Source organism: Protopterus annectens, chromosome 11.part0 (assembly GCF_019279795.1).
Source record: "Protopterus annectens isolate FY-2018-M chromosome 11.part0, PAN1.0, whole genome shotgun sequence".
NCBI lineage: Eukaryota > Metazoa > Chordata > Ceratodontiformes > Protopteridae > Protopterus > Protopterus annectens.
The window spans coordinates 1,462,350,133-1,462,363,516 of record NC_056745.1 but is presented as its reverse complement, the minus strand read 5'-3'; the positions used below and the strand labels follow the sequence as shown (position 1 = coordinate 1,462,363,516).

Sequence of the window (13,384 nt, the reverse complement as noted above, 5' to 3'; positions counted from 1 at the left end):
TTATAGTCTTCCCTCAAAACTGGCACTTAATAATAGTGCCACTAGGGCTATTAACATAATAACCCTGTACAGTTCCATGATTATACTGAAAATCCCTCATGCCTCTTTGAACCTTCTTTTTCTTTTGTTGTACGAGTTTTCTCTCATAAACACTTACTTGTTCAATAAGTTGACAAATATTAACGTCCACTTTATCATGCGCTGCTCGAGCATACGACTCTTCTTGTTATTGTTGAATACTGAGATGTTGATGAGGCAATAACATTAGCCAAAAGTAAAAGAACTACAAGTGCTAGGCCATATTTTTCATCTCCCCATAGAGAAATCTCAGTTAGTAGTTATGAAAGGAAGAATGTTACAGTTCCCTTAGTTTATAGCATGGATGTTGATCAAATAAAACAAATTTTTATGAGAAACTGGCATAAACTGCACACCAACAGAGAGATCAGTGCGATGGTGGGGTAATCTCTGAGGTTTTTGTATAAAAATAAATAAAATCTCTTAAAAGAAGACTTTGTTACCTTGCGAATAATAATAATATTCATCCTAGATCAGATACGGGTACTAGAAGTAAGTGTGGGAAGTGTGCTTCTCATTGTTATGTGAATGAATCAGGGATTTTTGTTCATCCTGACTCAGGTATAATTTAAACATTTACAACTGCAGCTAACTGTGAAACCAAGAATTTGATATATCTAGCTCGTTGCACTTTTAAAAAATGTTATGCTGGCAAAACGAATAGACGACTAAGGGAACACATAAGGGACCATCTTTATTGTGTACAGAAAGGTCTCTGATATAGTGCCATTGCCAAATATTTCTATAACATAGAGAGTCACATAGTTTTGCATTTTTAGTCATGGAGACTGCCAAAAACAGTGCCAGACAAAGTTAGTGATACAGAATTTGTTGAACTGAGATGGATTTTTAAGTTAAGATTACAGTTGGGACATGGACTTAATGAATATTTATTTATTTATTTCCAGTTTGATGGCCAGGGAAGTCAACTGGGCCAAGCAGAGCCCATTTTCAGTGGTGGGCTGGGTAAAAAAGCTCCAAAAGCAGTTAACAGACTATAACATACATACAGTATGGAATATACAGTATACAAAAGCATAAACATACAATTTAAAATACAAATACAATATCAGGAAGTATACATTTAAAAAAACAAAAGTTAGAATATAGATAAACCCAAAAGTAATACAGAGAATATAATTAAAAGTACAAGTCATAAAGTGTTTATACAAGTTTAGTGTTTATTCTAACAATAATGTTAGTGATCAGAGGTGATAGTAGATGAGATTGAAGGGAGGTTTGAAAGAGACGACAGTGTAATTTAGGTGGGAAGGAGCAGGAACAGTCCCAGTTTGCGGAAAGATAAGAATGGAGGACAGTTTTGAAATTAGAGTGGTTGTGAGTACAGCAGGGGGTTGCATAGTTTAACTTAGGAGTGTGATAGAAGTAATTGGCCAGGATGGTGTAGGGGTTTATAGATTTTAAGGAGGTTTGGTTTTCAGATCTAAGAGTATGACTGGGGAAGTAACGGGTTAATATAGATGAAAGAGAGGGGCAGATGGAGAGTTGGAATGTGAGTTTGTGAGCAGTGGTGAGTTGTTTGAATTTCAGGTAATTAGAAAGCTCAAGCCAGTTTAGGGAGTGGAGGGAAAGGCAATGATGGGTGAAATATTTGGACCCTGTAACAAATTTACAGACTTTGTTATAGCAGGCTTCCAGTTTGTTTTTTAGGCTAAGCTGGAGATGAGTAAGTAGAGGGGAACCATACAGAAGAGTGGGGAGCAGGTAGGAGGAGGCTAGAGTATGTCTGGTAGAAGCAGTTAGATCGCGATTTTGTCTATACAGCAGTCCCAGTTTTTGGTGTTTTGTTTTTATATTATTTTGGATGTGGATATTGAATTGTAAATGTTCATCAGTGGTGACTCTGATTAGTTTGGTGTGAGGTACAATTTCAATTAGGGTGTTATTTTGTCTTTTTATTTTGAAGGAACTTTTGTCTATGGTGAAATTTCTCGAAGGAGAGGATATCATGATTTTTGTTTTGTTAGCATTGAGAGCGAGATGGTTGTTCAGCATCCAAGTTTCGGTATTGAAGAAGGCTGTTTGGATATTTTGAAGGAGTTCAGAGGGACAGTTTGCTGTACAGATGATTGTGGAATCATCAACATACTGGATCAGTGTAGCATTATCTATGGATTTGTGAAAGTTATTAATGAAAATATTGAAAAGTAAGGAGCCAAGCATAGAACCTTGGGGGATGCCAGAGGGGTTGTTGAGAAAGGAGGAAGTGGAATTTTTCCATTTAACAGCTTGTTGTGTATTGGAGAGAGAGCTTGTAAAACAGGATATGGAGGAAGGAGAGAAACTGAAGGAGGAAAGCTGAGAAAAGAGTACAGGGTGTGAGGCAGTGTCAAAGGCTTTGGATAGATCTAAGTGAAGGATGGGTACGATTTTCCCAGAGTCATGAGCATGGTTAATGGTGTCAAGTAAGGACAGAAGAGCAGTGGTAGTGCTGTGGCCAGGCCTGAAACCATGTTGTGTTGGGATAAGAAGATGATTCTGTGTTAGGTATGGCAAGAGTTGGTGATGAAGGCACTTTTCAAGGATTTTAGAAACATGTGAGAGAATAGCTATAAGGTGGAAGTTAGTATAGTGTCTGTGTTATTGCTGCCTTTGTGGAGAGGGGTGACAAAAGCTTTCTTCCAGAGTGAGGGGACAGAGGCTTCTTGGACGGACCTGTTGATAAGAATGGAAATGGGGAGGTCAATACTGTCGGCAGCCATCTTAAGGAAGGGGGAAGACAGATTATCAGGAACATAGGAGCAAGACTTTAGTGTAAGGAGGAGGTTTTTATGCTGCTGGTGGAATTAGGTTTAAGACTGAAAGGTTGGGTATTAGAGGGAAAAGCAGTGGATGAGGGACTATGAGAGGGAGAGAAGCTGGGAAAGTTTGCAGTTAGTTTAGCTATGCAGTCAACAAAAAAGGAGTTGAAATTAGACGCAATTTCATGGTCTGGGGACTTTGGGTTAGAGCATGGATTGCCTTTCCTACCAGGGTTTAGAAAGGAGGAAGTGCAATTCCAGAAATTTGGGGGGGGGGTAGAATTATGTTCTGATTGGAGTTTGGAGTAATAAGTCTTACGGTCTTTAGTTATTAGTTTCTTCACTGAGTTGTGGAGTTGTTTGAATTCGATTAGAAAGTTTGTTAACTTATTTTGGCTTTTATTCTTTTTGTTCTAAGAGGGGCTAGGCTGTTTAGTAAGTCTAGAAAGGTTTTGTTGAAGTAATTAGTTGCACTGTCCAGAGGCAGAGTCTTTAAGGGGGCTCAATTCATTTTTTCAGACAGTTGGAAATTGTCTGTGGATTGAAGTTGCTGAGAATACGAGTTTGAATGTATTGATGTTGTATTTCGACAGAAGAGGCATACTGGCAGGTGGTTGCTAAGGGGATCAGGTGTAATTCTGCTGTTTATGATTAGGTTGGGGTGAGTTTCTAAGATCCAGTCTAGTGTAGTGCCAGAGGAGATATCTTTACTGGGTCTGGTAGGGTAGTTTATTAGCTGGGAGAAGTTAATGAGATTATTTGTTTGGCTTGATGGTTGTGAGGATATGGTGTCCCAGCTGATGTCTACATCGCCAAGGATGAATGTTTCCTTTTTGATGTTGGGAGAGAACCATGACAGAATGCCTTCAAGGATGGGGATGTTATCACTGTGGGGAATATAGATGGCAGCTAGACATGAAGATTGATATTTGATGATTTTTAGGATGGTTTTGGATAGTTAAGCAGGAGAGAATTTAGGAATGGGGTTAGTGTATGGAATGACTGTTAGAAAAGAGGAATAAATTATGTCTACCCCTCCTCCTTTCTTGGTAGGTCTGTCATTCTGTATGATTTGGTAGTCAGGGGAGAATTTCAGTATATTTGATATCAGGTTTGAGACAGGTTTTTGAGACAGTTAATATGTTGGGATGGTTATGTGACAGCCAGGTGTGTAAGTTGGGTATTTTATTACAAATACTTTGGGAATTGATTGTAGCTAGGTGGATGGCTTTAGGAGAGGATGATTGTGGTGATGTAGAGGAGCAGATGTTGGTGGAGACAGTGGAACCAGGATTTGGATGGATGTCACCAGAAACAGAAAGAGAGAGACTAGATGTAAAAGATGGGTGATCAGGTTCAATGGGGAGGGTAAGTGAGGAGAGTAGTTGAAGAAAGGTCTATTATTGCCAGTGAAGTGGGTTAGCAGAGAGAGGTACTGGAGGGAGATTAAATTTATAGAAGGCAGCTGTAGTTGGAGGGTATAGCTCATGGAATATGGGAAAGATGTGCAGCAGGTAAGGCTGATAAAGGATAACAAGGAAAACATACTCACAAGTGAGGAGAGTGTGTTGAACAGACGGAAAGAGTACTTTGAGAGGCTGATGAATGAAGAGAATGAGAGGGAGAGAAGGTTGGATGATGTGGGGATAGCGAATCATGAAGTTAAACAGATTTATAAGGAGAAAGTAAGGATAGCTATGAAGAGGATGAAGAATGGAAAGGCTGTTAGTCCAGATGACATGCCTGTGGAAGCATGGAGGTGTTTAGGTGAAATGGCAGTGAGGTTTTTAACCAGATTGTTTAACATAATCTTGGAAAGTGAGAGGATGCCTGAGGAGTGGAGAAGTGTTTTGGTACCAATTTTTAAGAATAAGTGTGATGTGCAGAGCTGTAGTAACTACAGAGGGATAGCACTGATCAGTCAAAGCATGAAGTTATGAGAAAGAGTAGTAGAAGCTAGGTTAAGAAGGGAGGTGATGATTAGTGAGCAGCAGTATGGTTTCATGCCAGGAAAGAGCAGTACAGATGAGATTTTTACTCTAAGTGTGTTGATGGAGAAGTATAGAGAAGGTCAGAAGGAGCTGCATTGTGTCTTTGTGGACTTAGAGAAAGCACATGATAGGGTGCCTAGAGAGGAGTTGTGGTATTGTATGAGGAAGTCAGGAGTGGCAAAGAAGTATGTAAGAGTGGTACAGGATATGTATGAGGGTAGTGTGACAGTGGTGAGGTCTGCAGTAGGAGTGACAGATGCATTTAAGGTGGAAGTGGGATTACATCAAGGATCAGCTCTGAGCTCTTTCTTATTAGCAATGGTGATGGACAGGTTGACAGATGAGATCAGACAGGAGGCCCTGTGGACTATGATGTTTGCAGATGACATTGTGATCTGTAGTGAGAGTAGGGAACAGGTTGAGGAGACCCTGGAGAGGTGGATATATGCTCTAGAGAGGAGAGGAATAAAGATAAACAGGACTAAGACAGACTATAAGTGTGTGAATGAGAGGGAGGATAGAGGAATGGTGAAGATGCAGGGAGTAGAGCTGGGAAAGGTGTATGAATGTAAATATTTGGGATCAACAGTTCAGAGTAATGGTGGGTGTGGAGAAGAGGTGAAGAAGAGAGTGCAGGCAGGCTGGAGTGGATGAAGAAGAGTGTCAGAAGTGATTTGTGACAGACGTGTACCAGTAATAGTGAAAGGGAAGTCCTACAAGAGGGTAGTGAGATCAGCTATGTTATATGGGTTGGAGACAGTGGCATTGACAAAAAGGCAGGAGTCAGAGCTGGAGGTGGAAGAGTTAAAGATGTTAATATTTACACTGGGTGTGAAGAGGAGGATAAGATTAGAAATCAGTACATTAGAGGGTCATCTCAGGTGGGAAGGTTTGGAGCCAAAGCCAGAGAGATGAGATTGCGTTGGTTTGGACATGTGCTGAGGAGGGAAGCTAGGTATATTGGGAAAAGGATGCTAAGGATGGAGCTGCCAGGCAAGAGTAAAAGAGGAAGGCCTAAATTAAGGTTTATGGATGTGGTGAGAGAGGACATGCAGGCAGTTGGTGTGACACAGCAAGATGCAGAGGACAGGAAGAAATGGAAACAGATGATCCACTGTGGCAACACCTTATGGGAACAGCCAACAGAAGAAGAAGAAGTTTATGGGATATGGAGGAGAAGGAATGAGGGGCAATTGTTTGAGAGGAAGAAGTTATATGTAGCGGTAAAGAGTGTGATGAGCCAGGGAGGATAGTAAGATATAGAAGGGGGCAAAGGCGGGATGTGAGGAAGGCTGAAGTGAGAAAACAGGTTGGGAGATGGAGCATGATGTAGAATGAGAGATGTGTAGAAGTAAATGTGAGATGGGGTGGTAGAGATTAGTAGGCTGAGGTAGCAGTGTGGGCAGTGAGAATAATGACAGAGAGTTGGGGAGAATAGTTGGAGAGCAGGAAGTAAGTGGGTGGGGGAGGGACACTTGTTAGTGATGATTGGCAGTGGGGAGTATAGTGTGTCTGAATATGTATCAAAGAAACCTGTTTTGAAAAGAAGGCTGAAAGGTGATTTTTTAAATGTCTTTTTTTTCTTTTGTTTTGTTTTCACAAGTGTTTTTTTTTATTTATAATTGAAGTTTCTTACTATGTATGCAGTAGCTTAGCAATTTGTGATATGCCTGAAAAGGAAATGGCTAGAAAGGTGATTTTTACATGTCTTTTTTGTTTTGTTTTCATAAGTGTTTTATTTATTTGCAATTGAAGTTTTTTTTTTTTGTGTATACAGTAGCTTAGCAACTTGTGACATGTTTGAATCTCATTGGTGAAAAAAGGCTCTATTTTACTTGGTAGTCAGTATTTAAATGCTAGTTCAGTTCATAGGTTCATAGGTGGGTACTAGGCTAATGGCCTTGGGGCCTTTACAAGCCTAGCCCATAGAAGTGCCCTGGCATTGTGCCGCCCATCATTAGTTCCCAGTGCCTCTGTCAAGTAGAGCCACTGGAGTGATCTTCCGGGTTGAACTTTCTATTTCCCATCCACTCATCAAGATTTCTCTTGAACAGGGCTAATGAGGTGTTCTGCTTGACATGTATGGGAAGTCTATTCCAGAGCATGGGCAGTTTCTGGGTTATGAACCTGTCCCTCCAGTTTGTTCTGTTGAATGTAGTAATGAGGTTGAGGTCTCTGGAGTGTGTGGTGCGAAGGGATTGGGATTTCTTTAGATGTAGCATTTCTAACAGAGCTGGGTCAGACATATGTTTAAGGCCTAAGATCCTCTTTCTGAGGTACTTTTGTGGCCTCTCCAGCTGTTGCAGGTGTCTAGTGAGGTACATGCCAAATGGGGCATTATACTCTATGATTGGTCTAATGAGGGAAGAGTAGAGATAAATGATGACCTCTTTCTTCCTGGAAGGCAAACCCTTGGTAATGAGATGTGCCACATAGAAGGACTTTCTGACCACAGTGGCAATGTGGTGGTCGAAAGAGAGGTTGCTGTCAACCTGTGTCCCCAGATCTCTTATAACACCTTCAGTGTTCAGTGGGCTCCCATTTATGTGGTTATTAGTGGGACCGAGTGTTTAACTATGGGGATAACAATGCATTTTTTGGCATTAAGCTTAAGGCCATGCTTTTGACACCAGTCATTGGTCTCAGTGAGGCCTTTCTGTAGGATGTCTGCATCACTTGGGGAGTTAATAATGGCCCCCAGCTTGCAGTCATCTGCGAATTTGGTCAACCAGAGTCCATCCGTGTTGGCCTGGACGTCTGAAAAGTTGATGCCAAACAGGAGAGGAACCAGGACCGATCCCTGTGGAACTCCACTTGTGAGTGGTCTGCAGTCTGACTTGGAGTCTGCTACTTTCACACTGTGTGTTCTATCTGTGAGCCAATTTGCAACCCACCTAATGATACAAGGGTTGATGCCTAGTTTGGTGAGTTTATCAATAATTCCTGAGTTAGGAATGGTATTAAAGGACTTGGCCAGATTGAGGTAGGCTATATGAACTGCTTTACCATTACCCACCGCTCTGGTGACTGACTCAAAGAAGTCAAACAGGTTGAGCAGGCATGATCTACCTTTCACAAAAAACAAATTGCATGGGATCTAGAGTTTGGAGATTCCCTATATCCTTGTTAATTACATCCATGATGATGCACTCCATAGCCTTACATATCAGACCCATCAGACTAATGGGGTGATAATTTCCAGGGTCTGTAGTTACTCCTCCTTTATGGAGAGGGATGACTGTAGCAGTGCACCATTCAGTAGGGACAAAGCCTGAGGTGAGGCTGTGAGTGAACAGAGCACACAGATGTGGTGCCAGTTCACTTTGTAATTCATGTAGAACACGACCAGGGATATTGTCAGGTCCCATGGAAGCTGTATTCTTGGCCTTAGACAATGCAGCTTTAACCTGTGCTGCAGTAATTCAGGGTGCCTAGCATTCTTCCAGTATTGCGATTGGTCCTTTGGGGGGGAAAGAGGGGTAAAGTTCATAGGTTCATAGGTTCATAGGTTAGTACTAAGCTAACTGCCCTTGCGAAGCCATTTTAAGCCTAGCCAATTATCCCTTGTGAGACTCGAACCCCACACCTTGTGTTTGTAAGGCAAACACCTTAACCATTAGGCCACCCTCCCAACCCTTTGGCATTGAATCTGTCAGCCAGTATGTTAGCAATATCTGTTGGGTCAGTATAGGAGGTACCATTGTGCAGTAACTCAGAGCAAATCTGTGTATTGTCATGGAGATTCTTGATATAACTAAAGAAGGTTTTGTGGTTGTTTTTAGTGTCTGCCACAATTCTGCCTTTATAGCTGGCTTTGGAGGCTTTGATGATGGATCTCAACTTTCTGTTGAGGCTAATAAGGGAATTTTTCCAGTCTTGGGAATTTGCCTTTTTCTGCAACAGTTTTTTTCCTTCTGTTGTAGAGTTTATTAATGGCAGGGGACCACCAGACTGGCTTCCTTTTTTTGGAGGAGAGCATCTTGGTTCTGTTGGGTATGGCTAGTTCCATGCATTTATGTACGTGTTTTTTACAGTGCACTGGTATATGATTTGGCAGTCATGCATCTATTTTCCATTGCCATAGGTGCCGTGAAGTTAGCCACCTCTGTTTTTAGGAGTCCAAAGTCAGCTTTTTGGAGATGTTTTTCATGATGGATACCTTTGCAAGGGTGTGGGTGCGATGTGGATTTCTATGGTGATTAGTTTGTGGTTGGATCTAACCAGAGAGGAATTGACTATTGGTATAGAGCAATGGTTGCCCATGTTAATAATAACCAGGTCAAGGATTTTGCTTCCTCTAGTGGGGGTAAGAATGAGCTGGTCCAAGGCAGTGGAACTGATGAATTCCAGGAAGCGTTGGACCAGTGCATTGGTGCTTGAGTAGTTTTCCCAGTTGATGGAGGGGTAGTTGAAGTCTCCTAGTATGAAAGTGTTGGGTTGGCCCTTGATAAATTCCAGAGTGCTTAGGAATGTAGAGTGAGAGTGTAGGGACAGGGTTGGGGACCTGTAGCAGGCTATAACCTGGATCGCAGTCTTACCCAATGTTAGTTGTACCTGAAGTATCTCAGATGCATTATGCTGGGTTACTAGTCTGGAGGTGTGCATATCCTTTATGAATATGGAGACACCACTGCCTTTGGAGCTTCAGTCCATGTTTTGGGGCCAAAAGGTGTGTAATGAGTAATGGTAGCTCAAGGGTGTTTTCTGCCACTTTAATTGTTTAAGTGTTTGTAACTGTAGTCTGATGAAGCTTTATAGTGAAAGCGTTAACCCTGTTTTATAATAAACTAGGGTCTACTTCACATTGTCGAAGGCCGACAATATCGAAGCTGATATTGTCGGCACCAAATTAGGGAAAGCAAAAAACATTGAACGTTTAAATGGAAATCTCCGTAAGGGAAGATTTCCATTTAGTTCAATGTGGTGCGGTCTTGGAGTTGGTATATTTAAGTAGGGGGGTTGTGGGGGACGCAGCTTGCCCCCCTGCTTGCAAAGGTAATTTTTAATTTATTTTTGTTTTAGGCATTTTTTTTTATCTTTCGATGTTTCAGAATTCGATGATATGGTGTCAACCATATCAGATTCGATATTCTGAAACTTCGATAAGATAATATAGATGCATAAACTATGTTTTTATTCTTTGATTAATGGTCTGTGATATTTATGACGTGGACTGCTGCTAATATTGTTCTGCCTCAGGTATTATTTGCTATTAGCATTTTATGATATACTGAAAAGAAAGCATTTATACTGCTTCTACAGCTCAGCTGTGTTTCTGTTGGGATTTTTGGTGACTGTTGAATTTGTCCTACATTATTCACAAGCAATTAATTGCCAGGTAGCTTCTCTTTTTTGTGCTGACTGAGATGGTGTTCTGGATTCTGGAGTCTATGTTGTATTGACTGAGGTGGTGTTTTGGATTCTGGAGTTTATGTTGTAGTGACTGAGGTAGTATCCTGGATTCTGGAGTTTATGTTTTAGTGACCGAGGTAGTATTCTGGATTTTGGAGTTTATGTTGTGACTAAGGCAGTGTTCTGGATTCATAGCTAGATTAAAGATTTGGAGTTCAGAGGTGACATCAATAGTAAAGCTGAAAAAGGAAAGAGGCTCCAACACAGAGGCCTGACAAACTCTAATATTCAATGTACCATATTTGGATAGTGGATTATTTGTATAACCTTTGACTCTTCTTTCGTTTAGGTAACTTTGCAATCAGTTGATTGTGTTGTTGCCAAAGTAATTTGTGTATATGTGGGTTATGGTTTACTGCCTCAAAGGCCCTGGTCATGTCTTACAGAGACAAAACCATTGCTTATATGGTTGTATAATATGTTAGTTACTTTAGTAGGGCAATGATGGTACTGAATAGCTTTTTAAAGCCATGTTGTTGCTTGTGGAGAAGCTCATACATATTTATATGTTCCTTGCTATCTGGTCTCAGGAGTTCTTCAGGTTGTCACAAATAATAACTTTTGACTTTCATTTCATTGGTACTTGTATTGTTCTTACATTAAGCATACAAAAGATTGAGGAGAGAAAAGAAAGGCAATGTACAAAGGAACAATGGACAGATGGCTGTATGGCTCACAAGTTTGTGTCAAAGTCCAAAAGGTTTAGGATTTTTGATTGGAGGTGTTAGTTGTATACCACAAGCACACATATCTTTCTCAGATAGACTGCAAATGCTGGTGTTGTGATGGAAAGGACAGAGGTTACTAGATACATGTTTTGGGGAGTTTAACCAGTTGGCAGACTTTAAACCTTTCCTGTGGAGTAGTTGGGGAAGCAAATAGCTGCAGCTAAAGAAATGATTCTTTGGAGCTGGGACACAGGATCTAAATTGCCTAGACATAGTAATATCGTACTAAGTTTTATGATATTGACTGCCAAAATAGAAATTTATTTTAAAGAATTCCTACTTCTCTAGACCTCTTTTCATGCCAGTTATTTGCAGCTGCAGTGATTTTGTATTTTGCTACTGTTGGGCATGGGCTTTTGGTCTGTGGGCTTGCTGCTGTATTCCTTATCTCCCTTATCACCCCAGAAACCGGGACCAGTACTGTAACTGTCTATGCTCATTACAGATACCTTTCTGGGGGGGCTGAATATGGTTATTAGTGACTGATGATGTAGGTTCATAGTTAAGTGGTAGGCTAACTGCCCTTGTGGGCAATTTTAAGTCAGGCCAATTTTCCTTGGTGAGAATCAAACCATTAACATCTTGTTTAAAAGGCAAACACCTTAACCACTATGTCAAATTCCAACTCCTGTGTCACCAGCTTAAATTATTTTTGTCTGTTTTTCTGAAATGGAGCTAGCAGAGTTTCATTATGCTCTAAACTGGGTGAAAAAGTGTTCTCTGTCTCTGTTGCATAATTACATTGCTTTATTTAGTGACTTTTTAAAAAATGCATTTTGCCCATGCCACCTCGTGTTCATCAAGCCCTCATCATTTATAAGTCCTTCTTTCCTCTTTACCTGTGGTATCCTAGCACACTGGCTAAGGGAGGTGGGAGGTGATGATTATCATTAGCATCCAATGGGGTTAGGAGGTTTTTTGATGCAATTCTAAAGCCCTCCCCCATTGAACAGAGAGTATATAGTAGTGGCTGCAGTGCTGATTCCAATGTGAAGGCAGGCTTTCAGACATTTACTGTTTCTTATCAGAGTACCTGCATTTGTCCTGCAAACTCACGCTGCTTGAGTTCCACTTGGAAAAGATGAATCATGCTCACTTCCCTAGATGAAGCCGCTCTGAGATCTACATGTTAATATGCTTTCAGACCCATAATAACTCCTTAACATTCAGTGATTAATCCAAAACTAATTAATTACTATTTATGAATATTGGTAAATCATAAATGGTACATCTCTTCATAAAAAAATCGGAACTGAAGCTGCTGTCTTGCCCTCTGAATTTTACTCCCTCTCAGACAGATGTATTGAGGTATCTATACCTATCTGATACTATTATAATGGCAAGTTTCAACTCACAAAGAAATAAAACAGAACAAATTTGCAAACAGAGTAATCACAGAAGGTAACTAATCCTACATAAAATGTATACACTATGTAAACATTAACAGAGGAGAAAAATAAATGTGAATTAATTTTAGTAGTAAATATGAGAAGGAAGAAGCAGATGAGAACAGAGGATCAATGTAGGAGTGATGCAGGTGAGCAGGGAGTTAGGTTATGTGTCCAATAGAAAAGCAGTCAGATTTTTTGATGGAGGTGTCTTTTGAACTGAGTTCTAAAAGTGAGAAAAGAGGAGACTTATCTTAGGTGAGGAGGGAGGGATTGACAGAGTTTGGGTGTAAGAATGGAGAAGGAATAGTCAGAACAGTACAGTTTGATTTGGGGTATCTGGGGTAAGGGAGTTAACTAAGAGAGGTTGTAGAGGGTGGTTTTATCATGGCGTCTGGCTGCAACATGTTGGAAGGCACCTGGATGAAGTAGTTTGAAAAGAAAAGATCGTATGAGTACTTCAACTCTACTAGTCTAGGAGACCGGTAGCCATTTAGCTTTGGAGAGGGAGATATAGTGGTGTTCCTAAAGGGGAGAAGATTGTTAATGAGTCAGCAGATATTGTTTTATATGGACTGTAGAGTAGATGAGCTTGTTTAGAGGCTATGGCTATGATGGGGAGCCTGTATTTAAGTTCAGCAATGAGGACTCCATTGCCTATTGCATCTCTAGCATCTCTGTAGAGAAAGAGAGAGAGTTTCTGGAATCAAAATAAAATGATAACTCATCTGTTTCCTGGTGTTTTCAGTGTGTTTCTGGAAGTTAGGTGACTGGTCTAGCCATAAACCTAAGTATTTAATGAGCATGGTTGTTTCTCTTGGGGAACCATTGAGATTTTCAGTGTTGAGATTTTTAGGATTTTTTTCAGCTTTTGTGAGGTTCCAAATATACTTTTTGTTTTAGAGGGGCTCAAGAGTAGCTTCTATTTGTTTAGCCAATAATTAGGAGTGATGGTCAGACTGAAGCTGGGTTTAAATAGCGGAAGGTGAGTGGATTGAAGAATAACCATGTTCTCTGCATAAAGA

At 40.6% G+C, this 13,384-nt stretch overlaps 1 protein-coding gene across 1 annotated transcript in view; it reads left to right on the top strand.

Moving 5' to 3' along the window:
• LOC122815905 (V-type proton ATPase subunit S1-like) overlaps positions 1-13,384 on the top strand; it is a gene marked incomplete at its 5' end in the record, with an annotated part of 315,745 nt that overhangs the window by 280,337 nt on the left and 22,024 nt on the right. The window lies entirely within an intron of this gene.